The sequence below is a fragment of the Pinus tabuliformis genome, chromosome 6 (assembly GCF_031772625.1).
Source record: "Pinus tabuliformis cultivar Carrire ecotype Pingquan chromosome 6, CPIR1, whole genome shotgun sequence".
In the NCBI taxonomy this organism is placed as follows: domain Eukaryota; kingdom Viridiplantae; phylum Streptophyta; class Pinopsida; order Pinales; family Pinaceae; genus Pinus; species Pinus tabuliformis.
In genome coordinates, this window is record NC_142292.1 from 1,672,759,816 (window position 1) to 1,672,773,472 (window position 13,657).

The 13,657-nt window shown below is 38.7% G+C and overlaps 1 long non-coding RNA gene and 1 pseudogene across 3 annotated transcripts in view; one reads left to right on the forward strand and one right to left on the reverse strand.

Annotated features, from left to right (window-relative positions):
- Positions 1-13,657, forward strand: part of LOC149265391 (uncharacterized) — a 161,668-nt gene that overhangs the window by 111,124 nt on the left and 36,887 nt on the right. The gene's annotated exons all lie outside the window — the stretch shown is intronic.
- LOC149265392 (vesicle-associated protein 4-2 pseudogene) lies at positions 4,414-7,269 on the reverse strand (annotated as a pseudogene).

Below are 13,657 nucleotides of genomic sequence, written 5' to 3' on the forward strand. Positions count from 1 at the left end.
TTTGAGATTTCACCATCCATGTGAGGAGGGAATCTGCGGGAAGGTCCACTATTCTGCCACTCATGGATGTAGTATTTTGGGTTCAATGAGTGAGCCAAACAATGTAAAGGTGTGCAATTCTTGTCCCATCTCCTGACAAGAATATCCTGTATAGTACCACAGAAGGCCTCTGGTGATGTCTCATACTCGAGGCACTCACTTTGTAGGATAATGCTCCTCACAGACTCAATCATGGAATCCCATCCCTAATAAATCTCTCCTAGGATGGGTTTGTCTGTATCTGCAAATCGAAGCAAAGAAATGATAGGGTCCATGATCTAAATAATTAGATCTACCCTCTCGCACCAAGCATCATCTAGCAGGGTGTCCTTCACTCTTTTAGAGGCTAGTTGATTTGTCTTTCTCCAAAAAGACCAAAACTCAGAAATAACCATGGCCCCAAGAGCGTTCTTGACCTCCCTCAACCTCTTCAACATGATGAATGAAGAGGCAAACCGTGTATCAACAATCTTCAACAATGATAGATTGTTGTACTCCTTGGAGATAGTGAGGGCATTTGTATGATTTTGCACAAAGTTACGGATATGTCATGCATTCTCAATAATGTTACCAATCCAAAGCACATCAGAAGCAATGGATTTCAGTGCTAAATTCAATGAATGGACAAAGCATGGTGTCCAAAACACTTTGTGGATATTTAGCTTCCACAATCATGCCAACAGCCTTGCAAACAGGTGCATTATTTGTAATGATATGCACACAAGAATCAACACCTACATCTTCAATAAATTTAATAAACAACTCACCCATAAATTGTGCATCCTTGTATTCTCCAAGTGTATCCACTGCTTTCAACAATGTGGTTTTAAGCTTCTCTGAACCAGGAGGCACATACCATGATGGAGACCCGTGAGGTGAGCATGCAACATTAAAGGATATGAAGTTTTGATAGGAAAAAAGGCAATGCTGAAATCAAACTCTTCCCGTTTCTCTTTTTGAAAAATCTTGTCCATCAGACTAAGTGAAATTGCCTTTCTTTTTGCTGCTTGTCCCCCAATAGAACTCTCAAATGGAAATTTGGTGGTGCCTTTCCTAAAAAATGGAAGGGGGTCATCATTCTTGGTTTTTTATTTTTATTTTGCAGCCACATTTGCCATACCAACAGTGAACTCTTTTTCCATTTCTTTCCTCTTTTGTAAAGGAATTTGTGTACAAGCTTCAACTCCACAACCTGGTAAAGCCATCAAATGGCCTTTCACACGAAAATATGTGCCCTTGAAAGTATTGTGGCAAAAGTTGCATCTCCAATTCACATTGCCTCCTCCCTTCTCCTTGATGCTTGGCCCATCCTCTCTTGTGACGTATTTCCACAAGGGATATTTCTCAATGTTACCTTTAGGAAGTCTTCCTTCAACATTACTTGCAACAGACTTTGATGATATTGGGGGAGGAGGGGCATCTCCAATGGGGACATTCTTCCTCTTCTTTTGCCCCCTACTTGCTGCGCTTGATCGAGCCATGAATATTGTAAAAAAATAAACAAAACATGCACAAATTTGTAAAAGAAATGCATATACAAACTGTCGTGATACAAATGCAAAAAAATAGAGAGGAAATGCTCTTACTTGTTGCTTGAATCTCCTTGAAAATGCTCCAAACCCTTGGCTCCTTGCTCCAAACTTCTAACAACAAACCCACAACTCACTTTTTGCAAAAGGAATGAAACAAAATGGTAAAGAAAATTAGAAATTGCGCCCTTTTATTGGCCTGCGGGTTCCTTTTTGTTGGATTTGTGTTTGGATTTCGTGACACGATGTGTTCGAACAAGCACGATCCAGATTCGATCGTGTCCCATTCAGACACATCATGTCACGAAATTCGGATTGGAATTAGGGTGAATCGAATCCGATTCGTAAGATTCAAACACTCGGCAAAAAATCAACGAATCTGATTTCTGAGATTGTAACATTGTTGTTCCAAAGCAAAGATAATAGAGATCCTTGTATCAGAAAAAAATTCCTCCCTCGTTGAATGGAAGCGTTGAAAATTGACAGCTATGGGATGAATTTCTTGGAATAAAATTTCATTTCTGACTTTTCTAGAGTGACTTTCTAAAACTAAAAAGTCATGTCTATCTTTGCACCCATGACTTTCCAAAAATAGTAAATCTCCTTCCATCAATTTGTAATCATATATAGATGATGGAAAATCACTTAACTTGTCCTTAATCAATCTCAATTAATTAATTTTTAATTTAATCATCAATATTATTAATATTATTATTATTATCCTTATGATGCTATAATAATATTATTAAAAGAGAAATACATGTCACCTCTCCTACTTGGCAATAAATCCACCTCATCTCTCTCTCTCTATCTCTTTGATGGCTCTCATACCTCTCTCACTCTCTCTCCTTAAATGAATTCGTTCCTCTCTCTTGAATGCTGTTGCGCACCTCTTACACCTCTCTTACACACATTTATGACTTCTCATAAGATTCCTCTTACTCCTCTTCAATTCATAAGTTACACTCTTCAAGGTATGCGTACCTCTCTCTCTTTATGGTGTAAGTTACTCAAGGCATACGTACTCCCTCTTGATGGCATAAGTTACTAAGAAGAGCATACCTCCTTTATGATGTAAGTTACTCTCCAATTTTGGCATGGGTAACTCCTCCTCAAGGCATAGGAGTTACTCCCTCGTGAATTCGACCTCCTTGCTCTTCCTATATATTTGTGCCTCTCATCCTCACTTGATACACTTATTTGTGCTTGTGAAAGGAGAATTAGAACTTGAGAGAGAGAGAGAGAGAGTTAGAGAGGCTAGAGGAAGATTGAGAGAGAGAGAGAGAGAGGGAGAGAGTTAGAGAGGCTAGAGGAAGATTGGGAGAGAGAGAGAAGAGAGCCTTGAAGAGCAAGAACAAATCTTAGAGAGCCAAAGTGATTTAGTGTCTACATCAGCTATTGCTATCAAAGATCTTTTTCGGATTTGGGTGAACTTCTTGACTCTCATTGTACTTTGTATCTCTATTGAACAATTGATTTCTAATAGAAGAAGAATCTGGTTGGGGTTTTCCCCTTGTGGGTTTTGCCTTGGTCATTGACCTAACTTCTTTGTGTCTCATTGAGTTCATGGCTGTCTTCTATTGTGCATATGGTTTAAATGGTTTGTGTTCTATCTACAATTACTTAATTTATATTGCAGCATAAAGAAGTTCTAGATTTAAATCACTGTGACAACATAGAACTTAAGAATTTCAACGTTATTTTGATAAAGAAATTGTGACTACAACAATTAATGGTTTTCCTAACTCATGGGATTCGTTTGTATCTAGCGTTTGTGGCAGGAAGGAAACTCCAAGTTTTGAAGAATTATGGACCTCATGTACTCAAGAAGAATCTAGACTAATATCCAAGGGAAAGATTCAAAGACCTCTAGATGGTGAATCTCAAGCTTTTGTAGCCCATGCAAAGAATGGTAAAGGAAGAAAGAATTTTGGAAGATTTCTAAAAGGAAATTCAGGAAGAAGACCTGCTTCTAATCATAATCAAGCAAAGAAAGATTTGTCAAACATTCAATGCTTTCATTGCTACAAGTTTGGTCATTATAAAATCCAATGTACTGAAAGGTAGGATGATAAGAAAAGAAAAGGCAATCAACATGCTTCTACAACAACCATTGATAATGAGTATTTGTTGGACACTTAATCCTCTAAGGGTTATGGTGTGGTAGTTAAACAGTCAAAGGGAGTCCAAGAGACTTTGGAATATGGAATCCAACGGTCACTCCAATGTATTATAAAATGTATATCATGTAAATAATATATGCATTCAATGCTTATCCTTCGTATTTGGTCTTCGCCATGGTGAAATCTAACATGGTATCAGAGCCAGATTGGTTCAAAATACCTATGCTATTCTGAACTTGGTAGATTTGGTGCAACTCCTTTGTTTTATGAGTGTTTCTTTGCCATATGTTCGCCATGGTGAAATCTAACATGGTATCAGAGCCAGATTGGTTCAAAATACCTATGCTATTCTGAACTTGGTAGATTTGGTGCAACTCCTTTGCTTTATGAGTGTTTCTTTGCCATATGTCGGACCCTGAAATGCGCAGGTCCCATTTTAGCAATCCTTTTGCCACTGTAATCTTTCCCTCTGCCATTACCTGCCTTGGTAAAACCATTTGTGCCGTGACAAATTAAATTATCCTTCTGCTGCATGACTGTAACGCCTCTTTCATTTTCTAGCCACTTGTCCACTACAACTTCTTTGCAATTCATTGTTTTATTCGTCCTCTGCCTGTCAATGTGAACATTTATGCCACTCACCCTTTACCCACTCTCCAATGCACATTTGAGAGTTAAGAACATCTAAGAGCAAAGATGATCGTAGCCCAATAAGTTGAATATCAAATGGAATCGTCCTCTTCAATCTGTTGCTTTTGAGCTAGATACTTTTCCCTCCGCTCTTTCCATTCATCTATCACAAGTCTCTTCCTTGCTCCTTGCAGTGCTACATGTAGAAGACTCTTTGTCGTCCTCTATTATTATTTTGAAAAAAAAAAGTAGCATCCACTGACTTTTCAAGTGCATGCCTCTTCACAAAGTTTTTTGTACTAAAGTTCTTCTGCGAGCTGGACCAAAAATCAGGGAGTTTTGTTTGGTCTGAACAATGCCGATACTAATGTGCAGGTACATGTTGGAGCTTCATACTCAACCAGATTCCGATTGGGAGTGGACGCTTTACGTTGTCCGATGACAATGGAATCCTCAAGCAACCAACACAAATACTCGCCTGTGGGAGCATCCGGATTCGTCATAATTTGATTATCAATTTATGACAATTGTAGTAGTGTCAGTTTGACCAACTTTCCGAGTGCCAATGAATGTAAAAGTCCTTCATCAACAAAGCGAGGAGCAGTGCCTTCTGCAGGTTTCTTGCTTGCCTGAACAACAACCTCAGCTTCAGCCAGTTGCTTCCTGAGTTTTTCTAGTTCAGGAGTAGGACGTTGTGGATCCAAATAAACAACTCGTAGAACCTGCTCTATTGCCACCTGTTCCTTGCTGCTCTGGTGGTTCCACAAACTTAAAGACAATTGCTATAAGTGACTCTCCTGGAGAAAGCATACCACTAGGAGGGCCCATAAAGTAGTTTTTAGGAGCATTAGTTTGAAACCTGCACGCCACATTGGAGCGACTTATATTAAGAATCCTTACTACACTTGGAACTTGTTTACGAGGTTTATAGGGGAAGTAAAGCTTGTTATCGGGATGAAGGCTGAGCCTGCGTTTGCTGGGGAGAAATGCTCTTGCAACAAAAAAAACTATGGGTATAGCAGATGAATTATCAATCCCACTAGTCCCCTCTTGTTGAGCCTGAGACTGGTTATGGCTCTGGTTTTTCCTATGGGAAGATAGTGTATGGTGCCGACTGCTATGGTGACTGGTATGCTTGATAAATTAAATGGTATGCGTATTATGCATTTTTGAAAACCGTCTATCATTGGTGACAGGGCCTAATATCTATATATATTATCATTGGTGACAGGGCCTAATATCTATATATATATATATATATATGTCGTATTGGTTGAAGCTTGTGTATGTGCAGCATTGAGTGGCGTGCTTTGAAATGGAGCACTGCCTTTAGCTCTCCTACCACTGTTCATATGCACAGCTGGAAGGGAATACAAAAAGTTTTTGCTGGTTATAAACCAATGTTACCAGACTCGGAATCGGCAATAAATCGGCGAGGCAAAAGAGCGAAGAGTTTTAATCGGATCGGGAAAAAATCGGGAAAAAATCGGCAAATTCATTAAATAAAAATATACACACATATTGAATTAAAAAAACCATTTTTCATTAATATTGGGTAAAGGTATGTCCAAACAATGCATAATATCAATAGATGTCCAAAATATCATGAATAAATAAGTCTTGGTAAGCTTTGCAGCCGGGCACGAAGAGACCAAGGGTTGAATGATCAATTTTTTTGCGCTTATTTCAAAGTTTAAAAACACAACTAACTAATATTTCTTTTTTATTTAAAAAATATTTTGTTTCTATTTTAAAAGAAACATGTATCAATTTTAAGTTGAAAATAGATATATTTACACATTATCTTCACATTAAATTATAAAATAAATTTTTAAACTCAATAATATAATATTTATACTCATTTATATAAATTATTTATTCATTTTAAATCAATAATATGAAATAACACAAAGTATTGCAATATTTATTTTTACACTGAATTGAGAAAATAAAAGAGAGATAACGATACAAGAAATAAAATAGGCATTGGCATTAAACAAAGAGAGAACGATAATGGAAAAGAGTATAAAAACACAACTAACTAATATTTCTTTTTTATTTAAAAAATATTTTGTTTCTATTTTAAAAGAAACATGTATCAATTTTAAGTTGAAAATAGATATATTTACACATTATCTTCACATTAAATTATAAAATAAATTTTCAAACTCAATAATATAATATTTATACTCATTTATATAAATTATTTATTCATTTTAAATCAATAATATGAAATAACACAAAGTATTGCAATATTTATTTTTACACTGAATTGAGAAAATAAAAGAGAGATAACGATACAAGAAATAAAATAGGCATTGGCATTAAACAAAGAGAGAACGATAATGGAAAAGAAAGAACTCGTCAAACTTAGGATTGCCTATAAATATAAGAAGTTTATACGTAAGAGACCGCTTTTCATGTCACAAAGATAATCCGTTTGAGTGTGCTGCTTTCTTCCTCTATGTGAATCGCCCCAGAGATATAGCGTTTTGTCCAACATGGGTCGTGGCAGCACCCCACCATCGGATCTCCTACGGGTCCGCAGCAGAAGAGACAGAGGAAGACCTAGGAAAGTGGTGGATCCCACCACGACATCTCCCTCGGGGCCGCAGCAGAAGAGAGCGAGGGGCAGACCTAGGAAAGTGGTGCTTCCCAGCACCGGCACTGGCGGTCGTGCCGTGCAAGGAAACACAAACAAAAAGGCGGCGTTCGGCTTTGGCGGTGGTATTGGGGTGACGCAGGGAACAGTTTTCTCTGAGTCTGGCATGCCCACATACAGAAGCCAACATGTTCCTGCTTCAGTGCGCGGTGATTGCTTTGAACGTTATGTACCAGTCAAACGCGATCAACGCGATTTGACTCTGGAAGATTCGAAACTGCTCGTTTGCCAGCCGATCCAACTGAGAATCGCGATTAATCGGGAGAATCGCCGATTCCTGTTTCATTGTTATAAACTATGGATTGAATTTTGGAACAGTGAATTCATATGTCTGTTACCTTGCCTTTAACGCTGAATTGATTTTTTTGACTGAGTTGTATTGTATGTTAGATAACGTGAGTGGATTGTGTTTCTTGCTGGTTGGAGCATTAAGTCTGTGTGTTTAAAGTTATGATAACAAAACTGCCCTTGCTTATCTATTGAGCAGTCCAGAGTTTTGTGATTTATGGAAGTGACATACTGATAACTTTAAGAGCCCTCTTAATCATCAAGAAGACTCCAATAATTGACTATTGGCTAGTGGAACGTGAAAATCTTAAAGTCAAGATTTGAAATATTTTTAATGGCGTATCTCATTTCTGGTGTGAGAGATATTTATGCGTGCATGATAGTTTGATACACAACTCTTCTTCATTTTTTAGATTTTCAATAGTTGGGGTTTATCTATTGAGACAATGGCCAGACCTGAAGATGCATTAAAGTTATTGAATATCCTAATTCATTCCACTGTTGATGGGATGGTAAAAGTCAGCAAAGAAACTCTTTTTGACATTCAAACTTATTTGCAAAATGCATAAGAAAATATTGAATTTTTGCAGCTTGAATCACAGCTACAACAAGATGAGTTACATAAAATACAACATTTTAAACTTGTTTTTGTTCAGAACAGTACTTTGTTTGAGGATGAAACAGTCACCCATCAACAACCAGCGAGTGATCAAATCAGTTAGATTGAGGTTGACTCCCATCGAGTGCTCATTTTAGAAGCAGATTTAAATACATGTGTGGAAATTCATTATACACTTCGCAATCCCATCATCAGACCTTGGGAAGAGCTTCTTCATAACAAGCACAGAACAGGTCTTGGATATGACAAGAAGGTGTCCTTTCATACTCCAGACTATTCCAAGCCCATTCAATTTCAAAGTGTTGGGTTTTTTGATGACAATTCACCTTCAGTTGTTCCAGATTTTGCTCCTCCACATTTGTAGCCAAAAGTTGTTAAATGCCAACATTGTGACTAAGTTGGCCATATGAAAGATCACTATTTTGATCTTGATCCATGTGAGCACTGTCATAAAACTACTCATTCTTCAAACAGATGCTTAAGAAACAAGCCTCCCATAAGAACAAAGATTCATCTTGGATGGATCGCTTCTTAACAATGGGCTTCAATAGCCAAGAAGATATTTCAGTCATATGTCAGAACCTGTTCTAGAGTATTGAACAGACTTACAGTTGAGTTTTCTCCATCTTCTCACCTATATCTGACAGGGAGGCAAGTGATGTTCATATACAAGTTTCAAAGCCACATCAAGCGAGCCTGAGCCACAACTTGCCATATCAGATTCAAAGTAGTAGCCAGAGACAGAGATGCCCTTGAGCATGCCTTCGGTTGGTGGTCAACCTTAAACCCTCTATGCGTGGTTGAGACCTCCCGTTTTAGGTTGAGCTTCTCCGTCCTCAAAGAATTGGGGACACTTCCTCTAGCAGAAGATTTCAACTTCTTGCCAATTTTGGAAGAGTTGCAGGAATTGCATTAAGCATTCTAGAGTTGGTGGTCATCCTTAAACCACCATAGGTTGAGACCTCCCTTTTCAGGCTGAGGCTCTCCCTTTTTATGCAGGTTGTAGACCTCCCTTCTTCTAGGTTGAAGGTCTCCCTCTTCAAAGCGTTAAGGAGCACTTCCTCTAGCAGAAGACCTCAACTTCTTACAAGATTTGGAAGAGTTCCGGGAACTGCACTAAGCGTTCCAGTTTTGGTGGTCATCCTGAAATCATCGCCTTATACCAACATTTTAGAGAGCATATTCAGCCTAGTGCTGCCATGCATTTTTGCACATTTTTTGTATTACAGCTCTATTCTTGGACTCATACATACCCTTTCGGGTTAAGGGGGGAAATGTTGGACACCTAATCCTCTAAGGGTTTTGGTGTGGTAGTTAAACAATCAAAGGGAGTCCAAGAGAGCTTGGAATATGGAATCCAACGATCACTCCAATGTATTATAAAATGTATATCATGTGAATAATATAAGCATTGAATGCTTATCCTTCATATTTGGTCTTCGCCATGGTGAAATCTAACAATATCCTAATCAAAAGAAATGCAAGAATGAAGAATGAAAATGAAGAAGATTTTGTTTTCTTTTCTGCTCTTTCACGTATTATTACAAGTAAAAATGATACCTGTTTGGTAGATAGTGGAGCCTCCAGATATATGATAGGTAACCACAATAGTCTCACAAAATTGGAAGAGAAGAAGTCAACACTTAAAGTGGAACTTGGCGATGATGGAAAATATGAAGTCAAAGGTGTTGGGTCAACATTCTTTCAGCTAGAGATAGGAGGAAATATTTATTTGGATGATGTATTGTATGTACCAGGTTTAAAAGAACTTAGTCTCTACTTCATCTTTGGAAGAAAAAGGATATAGAGTTGCATTTGTTGATGGACAGGTTCTTGTTTGGAAAAAGGTCTCTAGCATAGATTTGCCCGAAGTAATTAGTGTTCTTGAAAGAGGCCTGTATAGACTCCTTGGACAATCATTTCAAGAATTGGTACACTATGACACCATTCTATGTGAACTATGGCATCGTAGGTTTGCTCACATTCATTATAGGGCTTTGTTAGTATTAAGGAATGTTGTTATAGGGCTTCCAAAACCTCAAGTACAAGATGAAGTAGTTTGCAAAGGTTGTGCACTCGGCAAGAATGTCGAGGGGTACTTTCCAAGCAGTGGCAACAGATCCATGGAAGTCTTGGAACTAATTCATTCAGATGTGTGTGGACCAATGACCAAGTCCTTTTCCACTCAATCGGTCAAATATGCTCTCAAGTTTTGTGCCCATTGTGTGGTGTGTGTTTATCTTCTTTTTAGCTTTGCTTTTACTACTTCTCATTGAGTAAATCCTTGATCCTATTCTCCAAAGTGATTGACGACCGAGATTAGATCTTGCCTCACTTGAGATCAACGACTGAGATTATAACATAGTCATTAAAGAAATTATTCACTTTTTCTGAGTTTACTTTAGCTCAATAAGCCAACATAAAAATTATGTGTTTTTCCTAAGTTGAAGTAAGGCTAAGTTACACTAGAGCAAGTGTCCTAAGGAGATTTGTGGGTGACTTCTACATGCCTAGACACATAGGCCTGTGCAAAAGTACTTGCCTGAGCTACGAACACGTTGAACACTTATTAATGAATCAACATATTTGAAGGGAAGAAATCTATGTACACATGTGAATGAGATTGGTTAATGTTTGGTTCCACTATTTATCTTTATTTATGTGTTAATATCTTAGTTTTATATTTGCATAATAATTAATTTATAGCAAAGAATTTGCTAGGAAATAATTAGCCAAGTTGTTGGAGTTAGAAGGAAAATTAATAAGTTCATCGTGATAGGTTGGGGTGCTACACGTTGAAATTCATGCTTTGTACCTCAGGATCCATGCACATTGGCTTGTGATCTATCATAGCATGGGTGGCACATCATCAAAGTGACCACAACAGCTTATAGTACTACATGGAGTATTGGCTACATTGTATTATTGTTATCTGGCATATTTGAGGGGCATCCCGCTTTCCTTGAGTCCATTTCACACTTGAGGGATTTGATTGATGTATTCTTGAGCTAATGTGTCACATACATTTGTGTGAATACATCTAGAGTCCACATGATATTTTATCACATGTTTCTAGAGAACTCTAGAAGGATTTCTATGACTTATTTAACGAAGTCCATACCATTTGATCTATAGTCTTCTAGTAAGGGGCCACATTCATCTCTCTCATTTCCCACACAAGTGGATAAATTTGATGTATTTATGATGGTCTTGGTGGGTTGACCCTCATCTAAGGGGTTTTATTGACCACTAGGTGGAGCCCTCCACTTGTTTGGCCAAATGACACAGGTACAAATAATCATAGGGTCAAACACACAAAAACAATATTGAAAGCAACAATAGGTATACACATAAATTCAGAAATAATTCATTAAAACATAAAATATTTACAAGAGAAATATAGGCCCAATGATTGGCCTCTCATTTCTCACACTTCACACGCACTTCTGCTTACATACATGCCTCATGGACTCATCTAGATTTATGCAAATGGATTAGAACTCAAGTAGGTTCTAGATCCCTAAACTAACTCCCAAAATATCTCTCATGATCCCTAACATTTCTCACCTAATCTCTTATCCCTAGATAAGAACTAACTAATCCATAATCCTCTCAAGCTTTCCAAAATACTCTCGAATCTTCTCCTATTTACAAGAATTATCACTCTCCTAAAACTATTAAAAAAATTAGATTAATTAATTAAATCCTAACTTTACAAACTAACTCCTCTAATAAACAATTGACCTAGGTCAGATGCACCTACATGACTCCTCGGGTAAAAGAAAATCATGGTCTCCTGACCATCAGTCTTCCATCAGTCTTTATAAGATGATAAAAATCCTCCTGGATCCCAAACTTTCTCTTGTAGTAAATCAGTTGCTTTATCATGTTGTTGATGTTTTGTGGTTGTCCTTTACTATCTTTTAGGCTTCCAAACTTTATGCTGTAATTTTCCTCCTGCTTTGTTGATGTAGACTTGCTCAATCTTTAGTAATTTGTTGGCATCCTTGCTTTTTTTGTGTATTCCTCCAACATCAACGTCATCTCTTTAATTTCGATAACTAATTTGTCTTCTGGATGGTGTACATTATTGCTTGTTTGTTGAATTTCTATGCTTCCATCGCACCAAATTTGTTGATTTCAAAGCTTGTTGTAATCCACCATATTTTCCTTTTCGTCATACTTTGGCTTTGGATTGTCCAATTGTTGGCTTGTATGGGCCTGACCCAGGGTCAGAGATGATTTAGCCAAACAAATCCCGGTACGACTGGCCCTTTCGGCAACAGTCCACGGAATGCGGACTGAGGTCTCACCCGAAGTAGTATGGGAGGGAGCTAGAACCAGGTTTCCGCATCGTAGAGATGTCTGATGGTTTCCAGTGGTCTGCAGATTGACCTTGCGCACACGTCGCTACGCGCACCTATCAATACTTTGCAGCCTGTAATGCTACCTTCGTGCAGTCCTATTCGAGGCGCGATCCATGTTATTACCCAAGTCCTTACAGTTAACTAGATATTACCTGATTACTTAACTTATCTGTGTGAGCCCAATTATACTTAACAATGTTCAGTGTTATAAGTGCGTGCGATAAACAAAACAATATAAATGCATAGAAAATAATACAACAACAATACACAGTATTTGGAATCAAACTTCTCTTTATTATTCCTCTTCTTGGGTTACAGACTCAACTTCGTCCTGCGCACTCAGTTGCAGGGGTCTGCGCACTCAGCTGCGGACTCTACTAGGCCTCTGCGCACTCAGCTGCGGACTCTACTAGGCCTCTGCGCACTCCCCTGCAGAGCCTCTTCCTACTACTACGACCCAAGACATTTAGACTTCTTCTCTTTCCACTACTAGATCATTTACATTAATCCATCTCTCATTTTCCTCCTCTTCTTTACAACTTAGAGCCTCACTCTATTTATACAATCCCATGGTCCGCGGACCATGGGTAGGCCGACATGACATTACATTACATTACAAAACTTAGGGCGAACAACCCTATGACTCAACATACATTTCGCGCTCCGCGCCTGCAATTCGCGGAGTCTTACAACATCTTTGACCAAAACTTGGGCTTTGAGCCCCAAAACATGTTGTGGGGGGATTCCATGCCCAATAGGCCCCCAACACAAACATCGTGACTCGCCCTCGAGTCACTCTGTCGGCGCGGCGATCTTGGCACAGAGTCCCTTCAGCTAGCCCCAAACAACCTGAATGTCTGCAACGCACTCCACTGCTGCCTGCTGAACTTGCTGCATTCTTGCTTCTGAACCCTATGTGTCTGAATTGTGTCGTTACCTCTGAATCGGCGTCTGCTGCGTATGTTTATAGTCCTGCACCCTTGTCCGGCTCCTCAGTCTGCGAAGACTGTGCTTTGGCCGGTTAGTCAGATAGCTAGCCCACCTGTCTAGGGCTTCAGGCGACTGCCGTTTACTTTGCTTGGGAAGGGTTCTCCATTTAGTTTGACTAACTGGACAAGTCTCCGTCTGTGACCTCCTTAACTACATATGGTCCCAGCTAGTGCATTCTGAATTTTCCTATGAATTTTTCAAACTTACTATCATACAGTAGCACTAAGTCGTTTACCTTGAAGGTGCGCAACTTGATATGGCGGTCGTGCCAGTCCTTTTCACGCTGCTTTTGTACCTGTTGATGAAATCCAGCCAGAAACCGTTCTTCCTCGAGTTCTTCTAATTGCGTGAGCCTTTATTCCTGATCTTGGCGGTCTGTCATGCCTGTGAGCGCTGCTATTCGCAGACTA